Here is a 24990-nt window from a genome sequence, read left to right as displayed (position 1 = left end):
TGGCCTCACTGACTCAATGGACAGGAGTTTGACAAGTCTGGGAGATGGTGAAGAATGGGGAAGCCTGGCGTGCTGTGGTCTGTGAACACAACAACTGAACAACAGTTCACTGAACAACAATGTCAGCAGCAACTGAGCAACAATAACAACAGTTTGGAGGCATCAATACTTTGGCACTCTGCCTTCTTTACAGTCCAGCTCTCATAACCATACGTGCTCACTGGGAAGTCCATACCCTTGACTATACGGACCTTTGCCGGCAGACTGATATCCCTGCTTTTCAACACACTGTCTAGGTTTGTCATAGCTTTCCTCCTAAGAAGCAACTGTCTTCTGATTTCATGGCTGCAGTTACAACTGCAGTGATTTTAGAGCCCAAGAAGAGGAAATCTATCACTGCTTCCATCTTTTCCCCTTCTATTAGCCATGAAGTAATGAAGCTGGATGCCATTATCTTAGTTTTTTTTTTTTTAATATTTAGTTTTATCTTTCTTAAGCCCATTTATGGCTTACCATAAGGCTTGCCAGGCTGAGAAAGAATTTGCAATAGAATACTGAGGAACTACATGAAAATATATTTTCTTTTATTCAACACCCTGTTTCCTCAAATTGTAAAGATGCAAGAATGTTTGAAAATTGTGAGGAACTGATCTAATTTGTTCCTTTTAACAATGTAAGTTCAGTTAAACAAATTCAGGTCCACTATTCTTCAATCATGTACTATCAGTCATTTATGAAAGGCTAGGAACTTGAAAGAAAAAAAACAATATATACTAAAAATGCCTAGCCCTGCCCTTTAGACGTTAGTTTTCAATAACATGCTATGTAAAGGCTATAGGAATTTGGATGATAGAGATATTAAATTCTAATCTCTGACCTCTATGAGTGGAAGAGACAAAGAAAGCACTCATTACGATAAAACAGGATAAGCACTATGACAAAATAAGCCCAAGGTACTGTAGCACTAGGAAAAAAGAGAATTTCCAATGCAAATAAATTCTTTCTTTTCTCAGCAGTGCATCAAATGGCCAGCTACAACAGTTTGTATGAAAACCTATTTTTGAAGACTTTAACTCAGAGGTTATCAATTCTTACTGAGCAACAGCATCACTTGAGAACATTTTGAAAACATACCTACATATCTAGACTGTTCCAGCTGGAGAGATTTCTAGAGATTTAATTGCTTTTTAGGGTTAGAGACAGAGCACCAACATTTAAAGGAAAAAACCAAAATATAAGTCCCCAACTGATTCTGCTATGTGGTGAAAGCTGAGAACCACTTCTGTCCAGATTTCTCTGGTTATTATGCAAAATTTTAAAAGAGAATAGTTCAGGGCAATGGTTGCTTTCTGCAAAATTTCATTTTAAGACAAGAAAAGATTGAAAAGAGGGTTCTGAAACCAAAATTGGGGTCATAGGGTTAAACAAATTCAGCATAGGCCATGTAACATTAGCAGAGGAAGGCAAAGTCAAGCTGCAAATTAAATTCATTCTCTGAAGACTTATTAGTAGGCAAAGAAAGTCAATGAGCAATGTAGAAAATGATTTAAGCCCGCTGCTGCCATTTTATCTAGGGGCAAGCTCTGTCAAAGACTATTTAGTGCTTCGCCCTATTACCACAAACTTATCACCATCTGTTCCTTTTGTACGTTCCTCTCTTTTGGCTGAAAGGAAATGCTTCCCACTATATTATTAGATTTCTTATTATATACATTCCATCCTGTGGCTTGAATATCATAGTTGTACAAGAAAAAAGCAGCATTTTTGCCCTCCAGATGTCCCTACAACTCTCAGTACTTGATTTTCAACTTCTGGGAATTCCTTGTAACATATTCAAATGAGAAAAAAGATTATGTTAAAGATCATGAGTGTACCTACATTCTGACCTAGGCTATTTTGTTTCTCCACCTCTATCAGGATACCTGTTGTGATTTTAAGAGTACTCTTATTAGAACATCTGATTTCAGTTGCTTTCTTTGCTGGAGAAAATATGTTTATTACTGAAGCTGAAGATACCCGTGTTTGATTTTCAAATATGAGCTTTTTTCTCCCTTGAAAAATGGCAAGGAAAATTTTTCTTCAATATACTGATACAAATAGGAAAAATCTTGATTTAATGCTTATTTAGACATCATTCTGGTGGCATTTTAAAATTCAATTTCTTGTCAGAGAAATAATGTTAATGGAGAGAATGCAGATTCAGAGGATTCACACAGATATTACAACCTATTGCCACCATAGCATTTTAATTTGTCCTTGGATAAACTTAGAAGTTTTCATTAACTAAGCTTTCACATCTGTAATTGTACCAAATATTCCTCTTATTTCACTGAGATAATTTCATTATGTTCTCTTTGCCAGGGAGCTAGGCCAAGTAATATCTGAATGGCCCCTTCCATAACTCAATGTTGTGCTTTATAAGCATACAGGACTGATTACTCACATGCTAATATAATGCTCAGAACTCATAAAAAGAGAAAAACAATAAAATTGATTCATTAATATTTCTATTGCTTACAATCTATAGCAGATAACATGACAAAACGAGAAGAAAGAGGAATATGTTTCAAACCAAAGAATAAGACAAATCTGGGGAAAATTTGTCAGATTTTCTTAAAATTAAGATAAGCAATCTACCCAATAAACAGTTCAAAAGATATCCAACTAAACAGGAAACAAATGGATAAACACAATGAGAACTCTGAGATGGTCTTACTCATTTGAGATGTACAAAAGTACCACACAGAATTTATACTGAACTGAAAAACACACTTGCAGGATTCAACAGCAGAGTGGATGAAGCAGAAGAATGAATTAGCGAAGTAGAAGAAAAAGCAATGAAAATCACCTGGATAGAGCAAAAAAGGTGTTTTTTTTAAAGTGATGATATCTTAAAGGAACTGTGGGACAACATGAAATGAAAGAATATTGCCTTCTACTGGTCCTAGAAGGAAAAGAGAGAGAAGAGGCCAGAAAAGTTATTTGAAGAAATAATGGTAGAAAACTTCCTTAATATGGGGAATGAAACAGACATCCAGATCCAGGAAGCACACAGAACCCCAAACAAAATGAATTCCATGAGAACCAGATCAAAACACATTAAAAATTAAATGGCAAAACTGAAGGGGATAGAATATTTTTAAAAATAGTATATCAGTATTTATTTTTATTATAGTTTCTTTACAATACTGTGTTAGTTTCAGGTATATAATAAAATGATTCATTTATATAATATATAGAATGCATTTACATATATGTGTGTATGTGTGCGTGCTCAGTCAAGTCCAACTCTTTGCGATCTCATGGACTATAGCCCACCAGGCTCCTCTGTCCATAGGATTTCCCAGGCAAAAATACTGGAGAGGGCTACCATTTCCTTCTCCAGGGGATCTTCCTGACGCAGGGATTGAACTCACATCTCCTGTGTCCCCTGTGTCTCACATCATTAAACCAGCCTTAAGTAAAATGTTAAAGCAACTTCCCTAAGCTGAAAAGAAGAGGCACTAATTAGTAATAAGAAAGTATACAAAAGTAAAACTCTTACTGGAAAGGGCAAATATACATTAAAAGTAGTGGATCAATCACTTATAAGTCAAGTATGAAGCTTGAAATTCAAAAGTTGTAAATGAAACTAAAATAATATAGAATAATTAGTTAAGAAAGCATAAAATAAAATAAGTTAAATAAGCAGGGTGACAATATACAGCCTTGACGTACTCCTTTTCCTATCTGGAACCAGTTTATTGTTTCATGTCCAGTTCTAACTGTTGCTTCCTGACCTGCATATAGATTTCTCAAGAGGCAGGTCAGGTGGTCTAGTATTCCCATCTCTCTCAGAATTTTCCACAGTTTATTGTGATCCACACAGTCAAAGCCTTTGGCATAGTCAATAAAGCAGAAGTAGATATTTTTCTGGAACTCTCTTGCTTTTTGCATGATCCAGCAGATGTTGGCAATTTGATCTCTGGTTCCTCTGCCTTTTCTAAAATCAGCTTGAACATCAGGAAGTTCACGGTTCACGTATTGCTGAAGACTGGCTTGGAGAATTTTGAGCACTACTTTACTAGCGTGTGAGATGAGTACAACTGTGCAGTAGTGTGAGCATTCTTTGGCATTGCCTTTCTTGGGAATTTGAATGAAAATTGACCTTTTCCAGTCCTGTGGCCACTGCTGAGTTTTCCAGATTTGCTGGCATATTGAGTGCAGCACTTTCACAGCATCATCCTTCAGGATTTGAAAGAGCTCCACTGGAATTCCATCACCTCCACTAGCTTTATTCATAGTGATGCTTTCTAAGACCCACTTGACTTCACATTCCAGGATGTCTGGCTCTAAATGAGTGATCACACCATCGTGATTATCTGGGTCATGAAGATCTTTTTTGTACAGTTCTTCTGTGTATTCTTGCCACCTCTTCTTAATATCTTCTGTTTCTGTTAGGTCCAGACCATTTCTGTCCTTTATCGAGCCCATCTTTGCAGGAAATATTCCCTTGGTATCTCTAATTTTCTTGAAAAGATCTCTAGTCTTCCCCATTCTGTTGCTTTCCTCTATTTCTTTGCATTGATCACTGAAGAAGGCTTTCTTATCTCTTCTTGCTATTCTTTGGAACTCTGCATTCAGATGCTTATATCTTTCCTTTTCGCTTCTCTTCTTTTCACAGCTTTTTATAAGGCCTCCCCAGACACCCATTTTGCTTATTTGCATTTCTTTTCCATGGGGATGGTCTTGATCCTTGTCTTCTGTACAATGTCACGAACCTCTGTCCATAGTTCATCAGGCACTCTATCTATCAGATCTAGGCCCTTAAATCTATTTCTCACTTCCACTGCATAATCATCAGGGATTTGATTTAGGTCATACTTGAATGGTCTAGCAGTTTTCCCTACTTTCTTCAATTTAAGTCTGAATTTGGTAATAAGGAGTTCATGATCTGAGGCACAGTCAGCTCCTGGTCTTGTTTTTGTTGACTGTATAGAGCTTCTCCATCTTTGGCTGCAAAAAATATAATCAATCTGATTTCAATGTTGACCATCTGGTGATGTCCATGTGTAGAGTGTTCTCTTGTGTTGTTGGAAGAGGGTGTTTGCTATGACCAGTGCATTTTCTTGGCAAAACTCTATTAGTCTTTGCCCTGGTTCATTCTGCATTCCAAGGCCAAATTTGCCTGTTACTCCAGGTGTTTCTTGAATTCCTACTTTTGAATTCCAGTTCCCTATAATGAAAAGGACATCTTTTTTGGGTGTTAGTTCTAAAAGGTCTTGTAGGTCTTCATAAAACTGTTCAACTTCAGTTTCTTCAGTGTTACTGGTTGGGGCATAGACTTGGATAACTGTGATATTGAATGGTTTGCCTTGGAGACGAACAGAGATCATTCTGTCATTTTTGAGATGGCATCCAAGTACTGCATTTCGGACTCTTTTGCTGACCATGATGGCTACTCCATTTCTTCTGAGGGATTCCTGCCCACAGTAGTAGATATCATGGTCATCTGAGTTAAATTCACCCATTCCAGTCCATTTTAGTTCGCTGATTCCTAGAATGTCAATGTTCACTCTTGCCATCTCTTGTTTGACCGCTTCCAATTTGCCTTGATTCATGGACCTGACATTCCAGGTTCCTATGCAATATTGCTCTTTACAGCATTGGACCTTGATTCTATCACCAGTCACATCCACAACTGGGTGTTGTTTTTGCTTTGGCTCCATCCCTTCATTCTTTCTGGAGTTATTTCTCCACTGATCTCCAGTAGCATACTGAGCACCTACTGACCTGGGGAGTTCCTCTCTCAGCATCCTATCATTTTGTCTTTTCATACTGTTCATGGGGTTCTCACGGTAAGAATACTGAAGTGGTTTGCCATTCCCTTCTCCAGTGGACCACATTCTGTCAGTTGCAAATAGGAAAAGGAGTATGTCAAGGCTGTATATTGTCACCCTGCTCATTTAACTTATATGCAGAGTCCATCATGAGAAACGCTGGACTGGAAGAAACACAAGCTGGAATCAAGATTGCCGGGAGAAATATTAATCACCTCAGATAGGCAGATGACACCAACCTTATGGCAGAAAGTGAAGAGGAACTCAAAAGCCTCTTGATGAAAGTGAAGGAGAGTGAAAAAGTTGATTTAAAGCTCAACATTCAGAAAATGAAGATCATGGCATCTGGTCCCATCACTTCATGGGAAATAGATGGGGAAACAGTGGAAACAGTGTCAGACTTTATTATTTTGGGCTCCAAAATCACTGTAGATGGTGACTTCAGCCATGAAATTAAAAGATGCTTACTCCTTAGAAGAAAAGTTATGACCAACCTAGATAGTATATGCAAAAGCAGAGACATTAGTTTGCCGACTAAGGTCCGTCTAGTCAAGGATATGGTTTTCCCAATGGTCATGTATGGATGTGAGAGTTGGACTGTGAAGAAGGCTGAGTGCCGAAGAACTGATGCTTTTGAACTGTGGTGTTGGAGAAGACTCTTGAGAGTCCCTTGGACTGCAAGAAGATCCAACCAGCCCATTCTGAAGGAGATCAGCCCTGGGATTTCTTTGGAAGGAATGATGCTAAAGCTGAATCTCCAGTACTTTGGCCACCTCATGTGAAGAGTTGACTCATTGGAAAAGACTCTGATGCTGGGAGGGATTGTGGGCAGGAGGAGAAGGGGATGACAGAGGATGAGATGGCTGGATGGCATCATTGACTCGATGGACATGAGTCTGAGTGAACTCCGGGAGTTGGTGATGGACAGGGAGGCCTGGTGTGCTGCGATTCATGGGGTCACAATGAGTGGACACGACTGAGCAACTGAACTGAACTGAACTGAAAATAAAATATGTGAGAGCTGTTATCAAGAACATAAAATGTGGGTAATGGAATAAAAATGTAAATTTTAGTACATATTAAAAGTTACGTTGTGGTCAACTTGAAAGAGAACACCATATACATAGGATGGTTATGTGAACCTCATGGTAACCACACACACACACACACACACACACACACACACACACACACAATCATAAACACATACACACAAATTTATAGAAAACATGTAGAAGAGAATGACACAGAAATCTCAATATTACACTAAGGAAAGTTAGTAAACCACAAGGGAAGAGAGAAAGAGAAGGACCACAAAAAACAGCTCCAAAACAATGAACAAAACGGTAATAATTATATCCTAATTAATAACTACCTTAAATTTAAATAGAGTAAATTCATCAATCAAAAGATGTAGAGTGGCTGAATGGATAAAACAGAAGAGACTCTCTATGTTGCCTATATATTTAGAGACCGAGGTCAGAAAATGGACACACACAGACTAAACGTGAGGAGATGGGAAAATACATTGCATACCAATGTAAATGAAAAGAAAGCTGGAATAGCTACCCTCATATTAGACAAAGCAGACATTAAAACAAAGACTGTAAAAAAGGACAAAAAAAGGTAGCATATAATGATAAAGGGGTCAATCCAGCAAGAGGCTTCATCATTTAAAAATGTATATGAATCCAACATTTGAGCACTAAAATATATAAATTAAATATTAATGTACCTATTGGGAGAAATTAAAAGCAATACAATAATAGTAGGGGACTTTAAGCTCCCACTTAAAACAATACATAGATCATCTAGACAGAAAATCAATAAAGAAACATTGTCTTTACATGACACATTAAACTAGATGAACAAGAGATATATGTATATAGAACATTTCACATAAAGGAGCAGGATACACATTCTTCTCAACTTCACATGGAACATTCTCCAGGATGGACCACATGTTAGGTCCTAAAACATGTCTCAATAAATTCTAGTGTCTTTTCCAATCACCATAGTGTAAAACTAGAAATCAATTATAAAATGAAAACTGGAAAAATCATATAAACATGAAGATTAAACAACATGCTGCTGAACAACCAATAGGTCACCAAGGAAATGAAAGGAAGAGTCACAAAAAAACCTACAGACAAATGAAAACCAAAACTATGACAATTCTAAGGGGAAAGTTCATAGTCATCAGGCCTACCGCAAGTAACAAGAAAAGTCTCATAGAAGCAATCTAAATTTATGACTACGAGAACTAGAAAAAGGAAAACTGAAGGAAATAATAAAGGTCAGAGTAGAAATAAGCAAAAGGCTAAACAGACAGAAAATGAAAAATGAAACTAAGACCTGGTTCTTTGAGAATATAAATAAGACACTATGCTAACCAAGTTAAAAAAGATAGAGGGCTTAATAAACTTAAAAAAACCTCAGAAACGAAAGAGGAGAACTTACAACTCACACCACAGAAATGCAAAGGATCATGAGAGAATACTATGAACTAATATGTCAACGATAAACAACCAAGAAGAAATTTCTAAAAACATGCAATCTAGCAAGACTGAATTCTGAAGAAACAGAAACCTCAAATAGCCTGATTACTAGTAAGGAGACTAAATCAGTGATCAAAAACCTTCCAACAAACTAAAGTCAAGGACCAAATGGCTTCACCGGTGAACTCTTGCACACATTCAAAGATGATTTGATAACTATTTCTCAAACTCTTTCAAAATAAAGAATAAAAATCATAAAACCATCTCAATAGATGCAGAAAAAGCACTTAACAAAATTCACCAACCATTTTTGCTAAAATGTCTCAACAATGGTATACAGAAGGAATGTGCCTCAATGAAAGGCCATATATGACAAACCCACAGCTAACATCATACTCAAGGGTGCAAAGCTTAAAAGATTTTTCTCTAAGATAGGAACAATACAAAGATGCTCACTCTTGCCACTTTTATTCAACATAGTACTGGAAGCCCTAGCCACAGCAATTAGCCAAGAAAAAGAAACAAAGGCACTCAAATGGAAAGGAAGAAGTAAAACCATCACTATTAGTGAATGACATGATACTGCATAAAGCAAACCTTGTAGACCTTACCAAAAATACACTGTTAGAAGCAGCAAATTCAGCAGAGTCACAGATACAAAATCAATATCTAAATATTTATGGCATTTTTATGCACTAATAATGAACTCTCAGAATGGCATTTAAAAAAATTTTCATTTACAACTTCATCAAAAAGAATAAAATACCTAGGAGTAAATTTAATCAAGGAAGTGAAAGATATGTACATTAAAAACTATATGATACTAATGAAAGAAACCGAACACACAAAAGAGTGGCAAGATATTCTGTGCTCATGGATTTAAAGAATTCATATTAAAATGTCCACATTTTCTAAAGCAATCTACAGATTCAATATAATCCCTATCCAATGCCGATGGCATATTTCACAAAAGTGGAATAAATAATTCTAAAATTTGTATAAAACCACAAAAGTCTCCAAACAGCACTACCCCCCAAAAATGTCTTAAGAAAGAAGAACAAAACTGGAGGTATCATGCACTCTCATTTTAAACTATACTACAAGGATATACTAAACAATACAGTATGCTATTAACACATAGCTCAACATGGAATTAAGAGTCAGAAATAAACACACTCATATATAACAATTAATCTATGAAAAAAGAATGAACAATGGAAAAATAACAGTCTCTCAATAAATAGTGCTGGGAAAATTTGGACAGAAACATTAAAAAACAACAACAACAAAAGAACTAGACCACTAGTTTACATCACTTACAAAAACTAACCCAAAATGAATTAAAGACTTGAGTGTTAGACCTGAAACAATAAAAAATTTCTAGATGAAGACATAGATGGTAACCTTCATGACATCTGTGTTAGTAATGTTTTTGTGGTTCTGACTCCAAAAGAAAGTGAAACAAAAGCAAAAAATAACAGATGGGATTCCATCAAACTATAAAGCTTCTGCACAGTAAATGAAACCATCATTAAAATGAAAAGACAACTTACTGAATGGGAAAATATATATGCCAACCTTATATCTGGTATGGAATTAATATCCAAAATATGTAAAGAACTTATACAACTCAACAACAACAAAACAAATCCAATTAAAAGACAGGCAGAAAACAAATAGACAATTTTTAATAAGACATACACACAGCCAAGAGGCACATGAAAAGATGTTCAATATCTCAAATTACTAGGGAAATGTGAATCAAAATGAATGAGATATCACATTATACATATTAGAATGGCTATTATCAAAAGACCAATAACAAGAGTTGGAAAGGATATGGAAGAGAATGCTCACACTGCTGGTGGGACTATAAATTCATGCAAAATATGTAGGGCCTATAGGAAATTCATTTTAATGACTGCAATCCCTACAAGCCATATTCCATACGAAGAAATACTGCTATGCTATGTACAAATCAGATATATGATTGAGCTTTTAAAGAAGTACAGGTGAGTAAGGAAAAGGAACATTCAGATCAGTTCAGTCGCTCAGTTGTGTCGAAATCTTTGCGACCCCATGAATTGCAGCATTCCAGGCCTCCCTGTCCATCACCAACTCCCGGAGTTCACTCAAACTCATGTCCATCGAGTCAGTGATGCCATCCAGCCATCTCATCCTCTGTTGTCCCCTTCTCCTCCTGCCCCCCATCCCTCCCAGCATCAGAGTCTTTTCCAATGAGTCAACTCTTCGCATAAGGTGGCCAAAGTAATGGAGTTTCAGCTTTAGCATCATTCCTTCCAAAGAATATCCAGGACTGATCTCCTTTTGAATGGACTGGTTGGATTTCCTTGCAGTCCAAGGGATTCTCAGGAGTCCAACACCACAGTTCAAAGGCATCAATTCTTCAGCACTCAGTCCAACTCTCACATCCATACATGACCACTTGACTAGATGGACTAGACTAGACTAGCCTTGACTAGATGGACCTTGCAAAGTAATGTCTCTGCTTTTGAATATGCTATATAGGTTGGTCATAACTTTTCTTCCAAGGAGTAAGCGTCTTTTAATTTCATGGCTGCAGTCACCATCTGCAGTGATTTTATGGAGCACAGTTAAGTGAATAACATATATGGATTGATTACTGAAAGCAATGCCTTATTGCTCCACCATTCTAAAGCTTCAGAATATGGTTCTGGTACTTTATACTGATGTTGATGGTGAAAATAAAAACAAGGGTGCTTGTTTTAATTAATATATCACTATTAAATTAGTCTGAGCGTTCTATTCTATAAATAAGTATCCTGAGACACAAAGAAGGACCTTTTTTAATGTAACTGAAATTCTTTTGCTCTTGTATAGTCACTAAGTTGTATCCGACTCTTTGTGACCTCATGGATGGTAGACCACAGGCTCCTCTGTCCATGGGATTTCCCAGGCAAGAATACTGGAGTGGGTTGTCATTTGCTCCTCCAGGGGATCTTCTTGATTTAGGGATCAAACCCTCATCTCCTGTGTCTCCTGCATTGGCAGATAGATTTTCTTTTTACCACTGAGTCACCTGGGAAGGATAGGTATCATACAAATTCAGGAAGAGGATTTTCATTTATGGTGTTTATTAAAAGTACAAGATTATGTAGAGATAATTATAGAAGATTGCAGGGGTAACTGAAAGACAGAGATACACAAATATATATTTCATGTGTATCCTAGGAATTAAAAACATGAACTCCTGTTTTTGAAATATCTGGGAAGCCATGAAAGTTATAATAACGATAATAAAATTATTTATTACATTGGTTTACCCATCTTTGTTCTTTGTATGTGGCAGATATATACGAGTGAGACAACTGAGTAAGCCTACAGACTGTCTATTTAAAACTTCAATTAAGAGGTGATTTGGAGAAAGGCATTGTTAGTTTTATAAAAGTGTGTTTCAGAAGGCCATTTCATAGTATCTGCCATGATATTCTCATATACAAGATAGAGACGTATGAGCAGAGTGATAATCTGGTTAAGCAGATGTAAAGCTGGCTGAACCACTGTATGAAGAGTGTGAGATTAGTGGCTCAGTTTTACCTTGGCAAGGAGACCCCTGTCGGTGTGCCAAAGAGCTCTGTACTTGGCTATGTCTCACTGAACATTATTATGAATGGCTTGTATGAAGACATAAAGGCAATACTGTCATATTTGCAGATCTCACATATCTAAAACCTGTAAACCAACCAAGATCTAAAGTAAACTGACAGGCTGGCGTGATGGGCTGACAATAACAGAAGTGCCTCGGGTTCGGAGAGAGACCGTATTCAGGCTTAAACCAAGAAAGCAGTCAGCCTTTATCTGGAGAATTACAATTCTCCAGATAAACATACATAATTATAGTAATTACAATTCAACAATTAGATTTATATCTAATCTGTGATATAAAAAGAATAATAGCAATGCTAACCATGCCAATTTTTATTTAAGCCCTTATTATGTACAGGTACACTTCTATATGTTTTCCTGTACATTTAGTCCTTAAAAAAGGGCAGTGAGAGAGTTTCATTCCCACTTTACAGATGAGAAAACCAAAGTCAAGGGAAGGAAAGTTACTTTCTGTAAGTCACAGAGCTTACAGAGTTCTACTCTAAGTAGATAAGAGGCAAGGATATAGCCTGGGGCATCTAATTCAAGAAGCGGTATGTCACAAATCCTACACTTCGCTTAAAAAAAAAAAAAAAGGAAAGAAAACCTAGCACAGGTTGCTAAGGGTGACATTTTTAACAGCCCATAAGTGAAAATTTTCTTTGACAGAGAGTGCAACATGAGGCATCAGTATTGCCAGAATGGTTAATGGCATCTCTAGCAGCGTATATCTAGAACAAGACAGATAACATTCTTATTCTTCCATATGGTGTCATCCTGCTTCAAACTCACTCATGATCTAACTTTATGTGCCCTGAATTTCCTGCTTTTATATTGACACAGATAAAGAAACTTTTATCCTTAACAAACAATAATATAAAACAAAATATAGCATAATTTGAGCCCAAAATACATACTTTTAAAAATTGAGCAATATTTCAATAAATCACATTGATAATAAAGTGAAATCTAGACAAAGTGAAATTGAAACCTGTAAACAGTCCATTTATTCCTTTTTTCAATCACATTAACGTACAAATACCACATAGTCTATTGAAGCAAAGTCATTTGGGTGAACTGGAACAATTTTCACATTTCTCAAACAGCCAGACTTTCCTTCGACGATTATTTCATTTGATCACACAGTTCCTAACTTTCCTCTTTTTAATTGAATGCTACCAGTTCACTGATACTAAAAAAAAGGAATTGACCTACATTTAGTGGATTTCAATCCACTCTGAATAGTTCTTAATCATTTAAATAGATTTTAGTTTTGAATTTAAATTTGGGGTTGGATTGTTTAATTCTCTACCATCTACTTTTTGAAGATATTATTTAAATGCTAAATACTCTATACATTGTTAATACAGTATTACTACATAAATTAAAAGCTTATATTTTATGGCACCAATTTAGAAATTTATATGTTTTCTCTAATATTCCGAGGACTGATGAAATTCGAGTTTTTATTCTATAAGTAAAATAATGTTGGAAGCAAATTCATAAAGATTCTAGGAGCAAAATGAAATTGAAGTAATCCTTTCAACTAGGAAGTTGTACTACATCCCATTTTGCTTCTCTTACATATGTCCACTTTTTTCTCACTTATGAACAACAAATACATTTCTAACAATTCTGTGGACTGAGAAGTTCAAGATAAAGGAAGTGACTCATTAGTGTAGGATATAATTACTTGAGATATATCCTTATTTTTATAAACTTGTAGGTCAAATAATTTATACAAATAGAAAATGAACTCTAACAGAGTTCAGACTACGCATAGGAGGCACAGAAGCTTCATTTCTTGATCTGTACCTTGTCAGGTTGTGTTCACCTTCAATTTTTTTTTTCCTCTCACTGATCAGCCAATAGTCATGCTCCACACACTTCCAAATTATTGGAATTGGTTATTTTTGAATCCCATTCCCTTATACGATGAACTTCAGAAACTATACATTCAGTGGAAAATTAAGTACAATTGTCTATTTTTAAACATGGAGACAATGCTAATTACAATTCTCCAGATAAACATACATAATTATAGTAATTACAATTCAACAATAACTCACTGGTACTTACTATTATAAACTCATAAACTATTATTCAGTACCCTATAAAATTCAAATTTAATTGAAAGTGCTAGTTTAGCATAATTCCCACAAGCCATCATCTTTAGTATTCTGGAATGAATGAGGTTTTGGTTGAGCTATTAATTGATACTGACAAGCAATAACCACTGGAATGAAACTGCAATTATGAGTGGCAATTAATCACATTTGCTGTCACCTCTAGTGTCAAACAAAATTCAATAATATTCTAAATAGTTTTTAAAAGTTTATATCTTTTATGTTTCAATTCACTAACTGGAGGCCAAAAGCAGTTTTCTGAGATAATCAAATAACATCCAAAAGATATAACACATGTAAAATATGAACACTGTATTTCTCACCTCTAAAACTTTTCTGTTTTCTCCCCTCAAATTATTTTCAGGATAAATCTTTGTCTTTGCAGACTAGTAAATGCACCTCATTTCACCTCCCACTTGCCTTAATTCAGTGCATCATTTTGACTCACAGATCACCCTCAGACACAGCAAAAATTGCACATGCAGAAGAAGTCCCTGAGAGCAGGAACTTCAGTAAGCATCATTAAGGACTTGAGATAATTTGACAGCGAATTTTTAGAAGCTTCAATTGATCAATGTCTCTTTGAATCGGGGAAAGGAGGCAGCAGGATTTAATTTCCTTTCCCCTCATTATTTCTAATTAACAGGACAACTAGTGATGTTCCTTTGCTGTAACCTAAGGCACGCATACCCCAGCATCCTTCACCAATTGATCAAGTCTGTTCAAAAGCTACTGGAAGTTTCCTTTTGCCACCAAGGTTACGACCTCAAGACTGAAACAAATGAATGTATTTGCTGTAAACTGAGCTAGGCCATCTACCAGATGATCACACAAACGACAGTGTTAGCAACACAAGATCTAATCCCAGACAAATGAAAACTTGATGCAAAGTGGAGACTGTGACCTCACTAAGTGGATGTGTACCGAATATTCAAGCAAGCACAGAGCCACAGCTTAAATATTCATAAATCCCAATCCTTGGTTGGTGGGTGAGATATAACTATAATGTCCTGTTTCATTGTATATGCTTAGATTTTATGGCAAGTTTATTGTACTGGGACAGTTCATCCTCAACAACGAAGAAAGGAAGTAAAGCATCTGTTCGCTCTAAACGCTGAATCTGAAACATGTTTTTTGGAAGAGTTTTTCATAAAGCTGAAAATGTCAACAGCTTAAAAATGGATATGCCCTATAATTAAAAATCTTGAATAGGTATAGCAAACTTACCTAATTAGAACTATTTCTAAATGCATAGCATTTGTATATTTTTCATAGAATATTATTAAAGTGAAGAGACTTACTGCAAGCAGACACTTAAAGAAGGAAGGAACATTATACTAATTGCCTATACTGATTAATAATGTTCATGGAATGACCTTCATTTTAATTATTCTGTTTTTACTTCTGTTTCAATGAATTGCATGTATGCTCATTATTGACTTACAATAACATAATGAGTGGTCAAGACTTAGATTCCATACTGTTTTCCAACTGCATCAATGTAATTTGACCTTTTCTGTCTTGTTATTTATGGTTCTGACACGGCAGGTTATAATATCTTTCTGTCTGTGTCTTTTAAAAGTTAAGTTTACTCTGATTTTGGATTCATCTCTTTCTCTTTGTCTCCTATTATGCTGCCAGGGAAGCCCGTTCTTAACTGCAGTTTTATAAAATTTTAAGTCTCTGAGTTACTTTATTAGCAGGTCAATTATTTTCAGTTGTCTCGAGTTATATGTTTTGCCTAACCCACGCTGGCTGGTATACTGCAAAGAAAGCTTGCCTAAATTCAGAGTAGTGCCACAAGAATAGTACTGAAAGTCTTATGATTGGTTACAGCGGCTAGTTACTAATGACCTTCAAACAATCCAGGTGAAAAAGCCTGTTCCATAGCTTGGAAGTTGGGGACTTATTAGTCTCTCAGTCGTGTCCAACGCTTTGTGACCCCGTGGATCCGCCAGGCTTCTCTGTCCATGGAATTCTCCAGGTGAGAATACTGGAGTGGTTTTTCTTTGGGGACTTAACTGAATCCTAATCCATGCACCAGATCAGACCCCATGAACTCCTAGAGGAAACTTTGCAGCACATCTCTGTATGAAAGGTTCAATTGAGCTTTATCTTCGTTTCTAATTAGGTACCAATCCTGCCCTTGTTTTCCTGTTGCCCTTCCATCAGAAATACAGAGGACTCACAGAATATGAGTATGCCCATGCAGGAGAAGTAAGAGATGCAGGTCTGACCCCTGGGTCAGGAAGATCCCCTGGAGGAGGGTATGGCAACCCATTCCAGAATTCTTGCCTGGAGAATCCCATGGACAGAGGAGCCTGGGGGGCTACAGTCCATAGGGTTGCAAAGAGTAAGACAAGATTGAAGTGACTTAGCACTCACACACACGCACAGAGTATAAATTTCTCTTTGCTGTCTCCAAGCCTATCTAACACCAGGCTATCAGAAGTGATATTTAATAAAGAGACTTAAGGGAAGTCCTGTTCCCAGGTGGTCTAAGCTCCAGTCAAGTGTCAAGTGACATGTTTGGGAAGGTGCATATCTAAATGACGTGAGATTCCTCCATGACAAAACCATGGATATAGATTTATACATTCGTGTTCATGCAGAAACATTCACTGAGTGCAGATATGAGACATGATTACACGAAGAATTCTTCTGTGCTTTCTGCTTAAGTTCCTACTTGCTGTGTTAATGCCTCGCATAGAAATCTCCTTGCCTGCCATGGTGAATTTCTTTTACAGTGTCTTGGAGAAATATACCGCTTGAAGAGATAGAATACTTCCCTTCACCAGAATGAGAATTATGTAACTGAACAGTTTCCAAAATAGTTTTAAAAGAAAATTATTGTGGAGGATGTTATTATGTGTGAAAAGAGAGTCTCTACCTGTGAAATTAAATTTAACAATTGAAGCAAGATTCAAAAATTGAACAGGTTTTTAACTGTAAGATTTTCTTAAGACTTTGACTTGCTAATGTGTACTGAGTTTCCAAGATGCAGATTTAACAGCCACATTTCCCAAGCTCACCAGAAAACAGAACTCTTGTTTTCAGAACACTATTAAAATCACGCTAAATAATTAAAGAAGCAAAGGAAAATCTAAAGAATATGGTTTTGAATGCTAGGATGTAGTTTTTTGCATTCCTTTCTTGACTTAACTGCTAAGAAGCACAAAGCTAAATAAACCACTTAGAGTATCCAAAATATCTCTTTAGTCAATATAATTATATTGCATTAAAAAGTATCATACTCATTGTTATCTACTACAATATCTTGGAAGCAAATAAGGTACAAATGCATGAAACTTTAAAAACACAGGGGTATTGAAAACACTAAAAACCATGCATTATAGGAGATTTTTTTTCCCCAAAATCAATTTAGTCATCATCGTCACTATCATTTTACTTTATTTCAAATACAAAACTTCAAGAATGATCCCTTTGTGTTCAAATGATGCAGCCTGCTTAATACATCCTTGAGATGTCCTTGTATTATCAAAATCAAATAAAAATTGCATGCATAATAAAAGGGAACTTCTATATTGAAATCAAGGGATTACATTCATTTGAACAGCCACCAAGGGAAAATAAGAGGTATGTGTGAGCTGTGGGATGGAGTATGGTCCATGATCACCTTCATTGTCAGAGTCACAGCAAGGGCTAGAACACAGGTTCTCAGCTCCTATATTCTGCCCTCTGAAAAGGAAGAAAAAAACCAGGTTGCCCTGTGTTCTGCCAAATATTTGCTTGTTCTTAAAATCCAAGATAAAGTGTTACTCTGTTCTACTGGAACTTTTAGAGCTGAACAATTTAGATATTAAATAATATATAACAAACATAAAGTTTCAACCAGGTAGAGTAACTCCATTCTGTAGCCAAGAATTTTATTACTGTACATTAAGATGATATGGTTTCAGTTGAGAAGGTAAAAAAAATACCCATAACTTTTTATTAGGAAAGGTGAAGTTCTTGGCAATCAAGGCTATTCGGTCAGTATTTGTAATTAATAAAAATATACAGATAAAGTATTTAGATGAAAATGTCATCGATCGCATAATCCATTTTTAACCTCACCTTAAAATTTACTTTGTGGGATACAAACAGAATTTTTAATTGTGTGTGTTATATAGATAACTAGCTTATATCGTCAGTAATTCTGGCAGTAGGTTCATATTATTATTCTACAACGTAAAAGCAATCTATAATGTGTAGCCAAATGCCTTATTTTACAGGATGGATTCTAGAATTATAGTTGGGCTCTGGCCCGATCCCAGGGCACGTTTCTTTATTTCTCCATTCCTTTTCACCTCCCCAAGCATCAACTATAAAACAGGCATAAGATTACCTACAGGAACATTGTACCCAGTAAGAGGTAAATCAGTTTTTCCACAAGAGAGTTATTATTCCTAAATGGCACCCTGAAGAGAGAAGCATACCTAAAATATTCACACTTTATTGAAGTTGCAGTGAAGGGAAATTTCACAACCAAGGGCACCACTGACTAGTGAGGAGGAGAGACAAATAGTCTACTCACTATGTCTGTTTCGGTAATGCTTTGGTGAATATTCCCTCACTGTCTTAGCTCCAGACTTTAATAAAACAGTCAGATTCTTGAGTTTACATATTTTGATCAAAATAAAATCATTTTTTCAAAGAGTAGAATTTGAGAAAGACTCTGAAAAGACCTCGTTAGTTTACTTTAATCTCCCTGTAGTGTCCTTCGATAATTATATTTTTAATACTTCAGCTTGATGCTTGACAGTAATTGTTTCCAAGAAATTGTACATTCCCACTACATGCATTATTGATAAATACAGATAAACAGTGTTTTCACATGACAAAATTTTCAGTGCTTTGTTTGATTCCAACAAGAGTGTTTGGTCTCTTCTATTCCACGGCAGAGGCTTCCCAGTTGTAATGGTAAAGAATCAGCCTGCCAATGCAGGAGACACAGGAGATGCAGGTTCAATCCCTGAGTCAGAAAGATCCAATGGAGAAGCAAATGGCAACCTGCTCCAGTATTCTTGCCTGGGAAATCCCATGGACAGTGGACCTGGTGGGCTATAGTCCATGGGGTTGCAGAGTCAGACACAACTGAACACACACACACATATTCCATTTCCTTCTCTGTACTAAATTTTACACATGGTGATTAAATCAGTGTTCTTTCCATCTAACCTCTGAGTAGAATCCCATAATTATGATTTTAATATATTCTTGACAATGTTGCTGATTCCTTTCATATGGAAAGAGATTTCCATTCATTACTTGTCCCTCTGATTATAGATAAAAACGTGAAGCTTTAGGAATTATAATTATAAAAACGGCAATTCACGAACAACTGGTATTTGACATTGGGCTCTTCCACATTGTCCCTGGGATCCATGGAATAATCCTTGGAAATTCTATCTTGTTGAAATAATTCATATATAAGTGATGTCAATAGATGCAGAATGGGGCAAAATGCATTTAAAGAGCCTGGTATTTCATTTTCCTCATGGAGTCGCTGAGCATGGTGGTATCATCAAAATCAATTCAGACTCAGATGATTATTCAATACACTTTCGAAGGATTTCTCTCTCCTTTCATCCTCAGCACACTCCCCAAGGAAACAGGATATACCAACACACCATATGGTAGATGGAATCAATCACAGCATCATATTGTATTTTCTATCACATGCTATTTCACAATATGACATGCTCAAGTTCTTTGCTGACGAACACTGTAACTCTTAATATAGGTCTGGCAATATCGCTTGCTTCTCTTCCCCTTTCACAGTCATTGCTATTAGCCTATTTTTATGTCTGAATAAAATCCCGGGTTTCTTCCTGAAATGTAGCCTTTTTTTTTTAATAACAGTGTATAAAAGTAAAATGTAAGCAAAAAGATGAAATAGCTCCAGATGTGGTAATTCAGTGACAAGTAGTTGAGCTATACACTGGTATGAAGTAAATGGCCATAAAATATTGAATTTTACTTTATCCTAGACACACGGTAGAACAGAAACAACAGGGGCCCTGCCATTCTTTCTCAGCTTATGACTGCTAGTGAGACCAAGGGGAAAGTGATATCTGCACTCAAGAGAGATAAGCACCCTCACTTCATGATACTGTGGTGACATTTACGTAAGGTAACATGCGTAAGATTCCCAGAGCTGGTGCCATGACAAAACATTACACAATATCTGAGACCTGTCTGTTCCCATGTTCTCCACCTGCTCGAGCTCCTCTGAGATTTCTCAGACATCAGATAGAAATTGTAACTTTAAACATTGAACCATACCCATACTAGAAGCTTTTTATGCATCGTACTGGCACAGTTCAGTTAACTGAAATATAAGTCTATCATACAAACTTGTATTTGTATATCACTCAACACATAATGGCATTTCTGCATTATTTATTTTATGATAGAAATCTCAGAAAGGAGGCCTATGGTTGTTACTGTGTGTTTCACTGCCTTTTACCTTGTATGCTATTAATTAATAGAAGTTATGTGATGAATTGCATGATCATTTTTATAATGACCGAATGGTAAGACATAAAGGAATATTATGAAAGAGTACAAGAAATTAGCTCAGTTGGCTACAGTTACTAAGTACCTTGCAAGTAGCAAAAGATAATTTTACTGGTAGTATAGTTTTATACTTTGGTAAAGGAAAATAATAGGTTTAAAGTAATTTTTAGGTAAAAGGCAAAAAATCTTTTATTGAAGATTTGCTATGAGTTTTAGGGATTAGCAATGAAAATTAAGTATGAAATCTAAATTAATAAAATAGTATACATCCTCATTTCACATACTTATTTTTCTTCGTATCAGCCCTGTAACAAAAGGCAAGGGAAAAGAAGAAAACTACAGGCATAAAGAAAACTACAAGTATAAATATATGTATGTGTATGTGTGTGTGTATATATATATATATGTGTGTGTATATATATATATACACATATATATAAGGAGGAAGACAATAGGCAGATTATCTGTATAACATTGGTTCCTAAAAGAGCACTGATTTTGAAACAATCCTTTAGGGTTACCTTGGTCTGTTTACTGGGCTATCAAACATGGGTTCATCCAGTCACTACCTACCAAGCACATCCTCAGTGAGCTGACACCAGACCAAGTACTTCTCTGCTTGGTAATGCTGTCTTTCTTCCCAGTCCCTCCTCATTACAGACAGGGAGCAATGTTTACATTGTTTAATAACTTGCACAGCATTTCAGTTCAGTTCAGCTCAGTTGCTCAGTCGTGTCCGACTCTTTGCGACCCCATGAATCGCAGCATGCCAGGCCTCCCTGTCCATCACCAACTCCTGGAGTTCACGTCCATCGAGTCAGTGATGCCATCCAGCCATCTCATCTTCTGTCATCCCCTTCTCCTCCTGCCCCCAATCCCTCCCAGCATCAGAGTCTTCCAAAGAGTCAACTCTTCACATGAGGTGGCCAAAGTACAGCATAGGAACTAACTATCCAGAAAGAATACATCGTGTTTACTACCTTAAATATGTTGCCCAATTTCATATACATTATTGCCATTTATTTCCTTAACCACTACGCAGGAAGTACCATTCTCATTCCCATTTCACACATGAGAAAACTGAGATTTAGAGACATCACTTCCTCAAAGTCTTATAGGTAGAAAGGCCAGGATTAGAATCTAGGCCAGTGATGAGAGGTCATGTTCCTAATAAACAGAACTCATGGAGAAAAAAAAAAAAATCCATAACATGGGGAGTCAGGGTACCATTAAAGTGCCTGATAGAGGCCCTTCCTTTTTGACATTTTATCTGCACAGTTGTTGACTAAATGTACCATATAATTATGTCTCTCCTATCTGTCCTTTTGCCTTCTTTTCAATCATTGGGAAAACTGATTGCAAAATTTGTTTTCTGCATTTCTGAAAATTGCATCAGCTTAAGTGTTTAGAAAAAAATGCCTTGATGATTAAGAGCTTCATATCCATAGTTATAGTTCTGAAATTATAAGTTTAAATTGTGCCAGAGAAAATGATCTGGTTTCTACTGAAAAATGAACCATGGCAGGAAAGCAGAGCACTCTGGGGCTAACAGGGACCTCATCTCTTGTCTGGTCCAACCTTACCATTTCACAGATGAGGATGGAAGGCCCAGAAGGGTTCTTGACCTTCCAGGTCCCACTGTCAGGTACAGCTGGGAGTAGATCGTAGCCCTAGGATTCTGAATATTTTCTTGGAGGTACATAAAATAGAATGCCTGACAAGGTCAGGCTGAGGGGACAAGGGTCCCCTAAGTCCAGGTTTTGACACTAAACAGCTATGTTCTCTTTAGAATGTCAGTTATGCTCTCTGAGTCTCATTTTCTTAGTGTGAAAAGTTTCTTACTATGTGATCTTTTTCTTTGCTTTTAGCATGAATTTTTTTTTACCCTGAATTTCATGACATCATAGCTCATTGGGTGATGTCAGCTAGACATCATTACTAATCATCCATGCTTCAGCCACCCACCATTCAGATTCATGATGCAAACACTGCCCTCATTTGCTTTCCTGAGATGAACAGTTTTTATGCCAAGATTTAAGTTTTGTAGTGGAGTTGGTTAGCCTTGAAACTTTTCAAAAAATCTACTAGGGTAGCTTAAAAATTCTCTGTATAGGGATTGTATATCTTAATAATGATGATACAATAAATATTTGATGATATGTTTTGGTCATGTAATCAGGGATAAGACAGTAACCCCCTTAAAGATGTTTAACAACACAATCAATTACCGCAGGCTTGATTAGGACTGTTATTAAGGAATAAGAAATGAGAGATAGAGGTGACCAGTGAAGAGATTCAAGGACTTGAAGCACATATCTGAAAACAGCAAATATATATAGTATTACTAAAACATAAAGAGAGTATCTTTCCTGGAAACCCATGCTGTTTTAATATTCTTTGTTGTTCTAAGTGGTTTTTCCAAAGGGAAAATTTCAGTAAGGGCTCACTAATGCCCTTGTAGAAGGTCAAACCCATATCAGAATGAAGAAATACATTCCAAACTCCACTAAGAGTCTTGACAAATATTTTTTTATTACAGTTGGAGTGGTTATATCGTAATATTGGTCCCAGTGAGGAAAGAGTGTTAATAAAAGTAGTAGTAATAATAACAATAGTGGTATATACCTATACTGTGTTTTCTGTATGATAAGCACTGTTTTACTATATATTGTATATATATACACACATATATATTCACAGACTAAACTTCATATTGTATATTTATTTCATTTTATCTGCTTATAATCATACTAAGTAGTTTACATAAGTTTTACAAAGGTATTTTATTTTTGTATTCTAATTAGGTTGTTTTGGGTTTCCCTGGTGGCTCAGAGGTTAAAGTGTCTGCCTGCAATGCGGGAGACCTGGGTTCAATCCATGGGTCAGGAAGATCCCCTGGAGAAGGAAATGGCAACCCACTCCAGTATTCTTGCCTGGAGAATCCCATGGACGGAGGAGCCTGGTGGGCTACAGTCCACGGGGTCGCAAAGAGTCGGACATGACCGAGCGACTTCACTTTCACTTTCACTAGGTTGTTTTATTGATTTATTTATTGTTTTTATTTATTTTTTATACATGCAAGGTCGTACACTTATGGGTTTCCTAAGTTTTTATATGAAAATATCTTTGTCTAAACTGTTGTGCTTGCTACATCCCCTAGAATCTAGAAATGTCAGAACTGAAGGGGACATTGGTAATCATATTCTCAAGAAACTGTCAGCACTAACAAAATGAGAGTCGAGGCAAGGCAGGGTCCAAGAAACGCAAAGACTCTCAAGGTCACCTGGTTAGGGGCAAAGTTGGATCTACTTCTTTATTTTTTTAATTGGAAGAAAATTGATTTACAGCTTTGTGCTTGGTTCCTGCCGTACAGCAACATGAATCAGTCATAACTGTCCTGGCCCTCTTGAGTCTCCCTCTTTTCCCTTATCCTACTCCTCTAATCATCGCAGAGATCTACTTCTATTCACTTCCAGCACTAAAAATTTTCCATTACTAGCAAAATCTGTGTGGCTACGAGATCCTAGCAGGAACTAGTAATGAAGGCAAGGTTTTAAGAAGAACAAACAGCCTCCTCACAATAAGTCTTTAAAACCTTGGAACATGACAGAATTGTTCCACAGTCTATCTATAATACTGGAAAAAGGAATAACTCAAACAAAATAGCAAAGCTATAATGTAAGGACCCAGATCTGAGAACATGATGACCCTTCTCCAATGTTCCTTCCAGAATGTTCCCAGACCCCCAAATAGGGGAGGCACGCTTCTCATAAATCTGCTTAAGTCTGTACAGGTCACCCCTAATTTTGAATGGGGACACTGTTAACCCATATGGTACCTTTGTGTGAACTTAGGAAAGGGTGTCTTCTCTCCAGGTGATTGGTAGCCCCTCAGGCAAAAGGAAATGGCAACCCACTCCAGTATTCTTGCCTAGAGAATTCAGTGGACAGAGGAACCTGGTGGGCGGCTGTCCATGGGGTCGCACAGAGTCGGACACAACTGAAGTGACTTAGCATGCATGCATGCATTGGAGAAGGAAATGGCAACCCATTCCAGTATTCTTGACTGGAGAATCCCAGGGACAGAGGAGCCTGGTGGGCTGCCGTCTATGCGGTCGCACAGAGTCAGACACAACTGAAGTGACTTAGCAGCAGCAGTAACAGCAGCAGCAGGCACAAGATGAGTTTGTGCTGAAGAAAATGCACCCCTCTTCCAGGAGGATGCAGACACCCCCAGGGCACACAGTTTAGAGATCTGACCAATAGCTGACTCTCATCCCTTCTTGCTTTCTTAGCAGGATGCCTTTATGTAACACACAAACTCCACTCCATTTGGTGATCTTGCTTTTGGATCTACTGTCTGTTTCATGAGTTCCTCTGGAGAATAGAATAAAATGTT

This window comes from Capra hircus, chromosome 2 (assembly GCF_001704415.2).
Source record: "Capra hircus breed San Clemente chromosome 2, ASM170441v1, whole genome shotgun sequence".
NCBI lineage: Eukaryota > Metazoa > Chordata > Mammalia > Artiodactyla > Bovidae > Capra > Capra hircus.
This window is presented reverse-complemented; position numbering follows the sequence as displayed.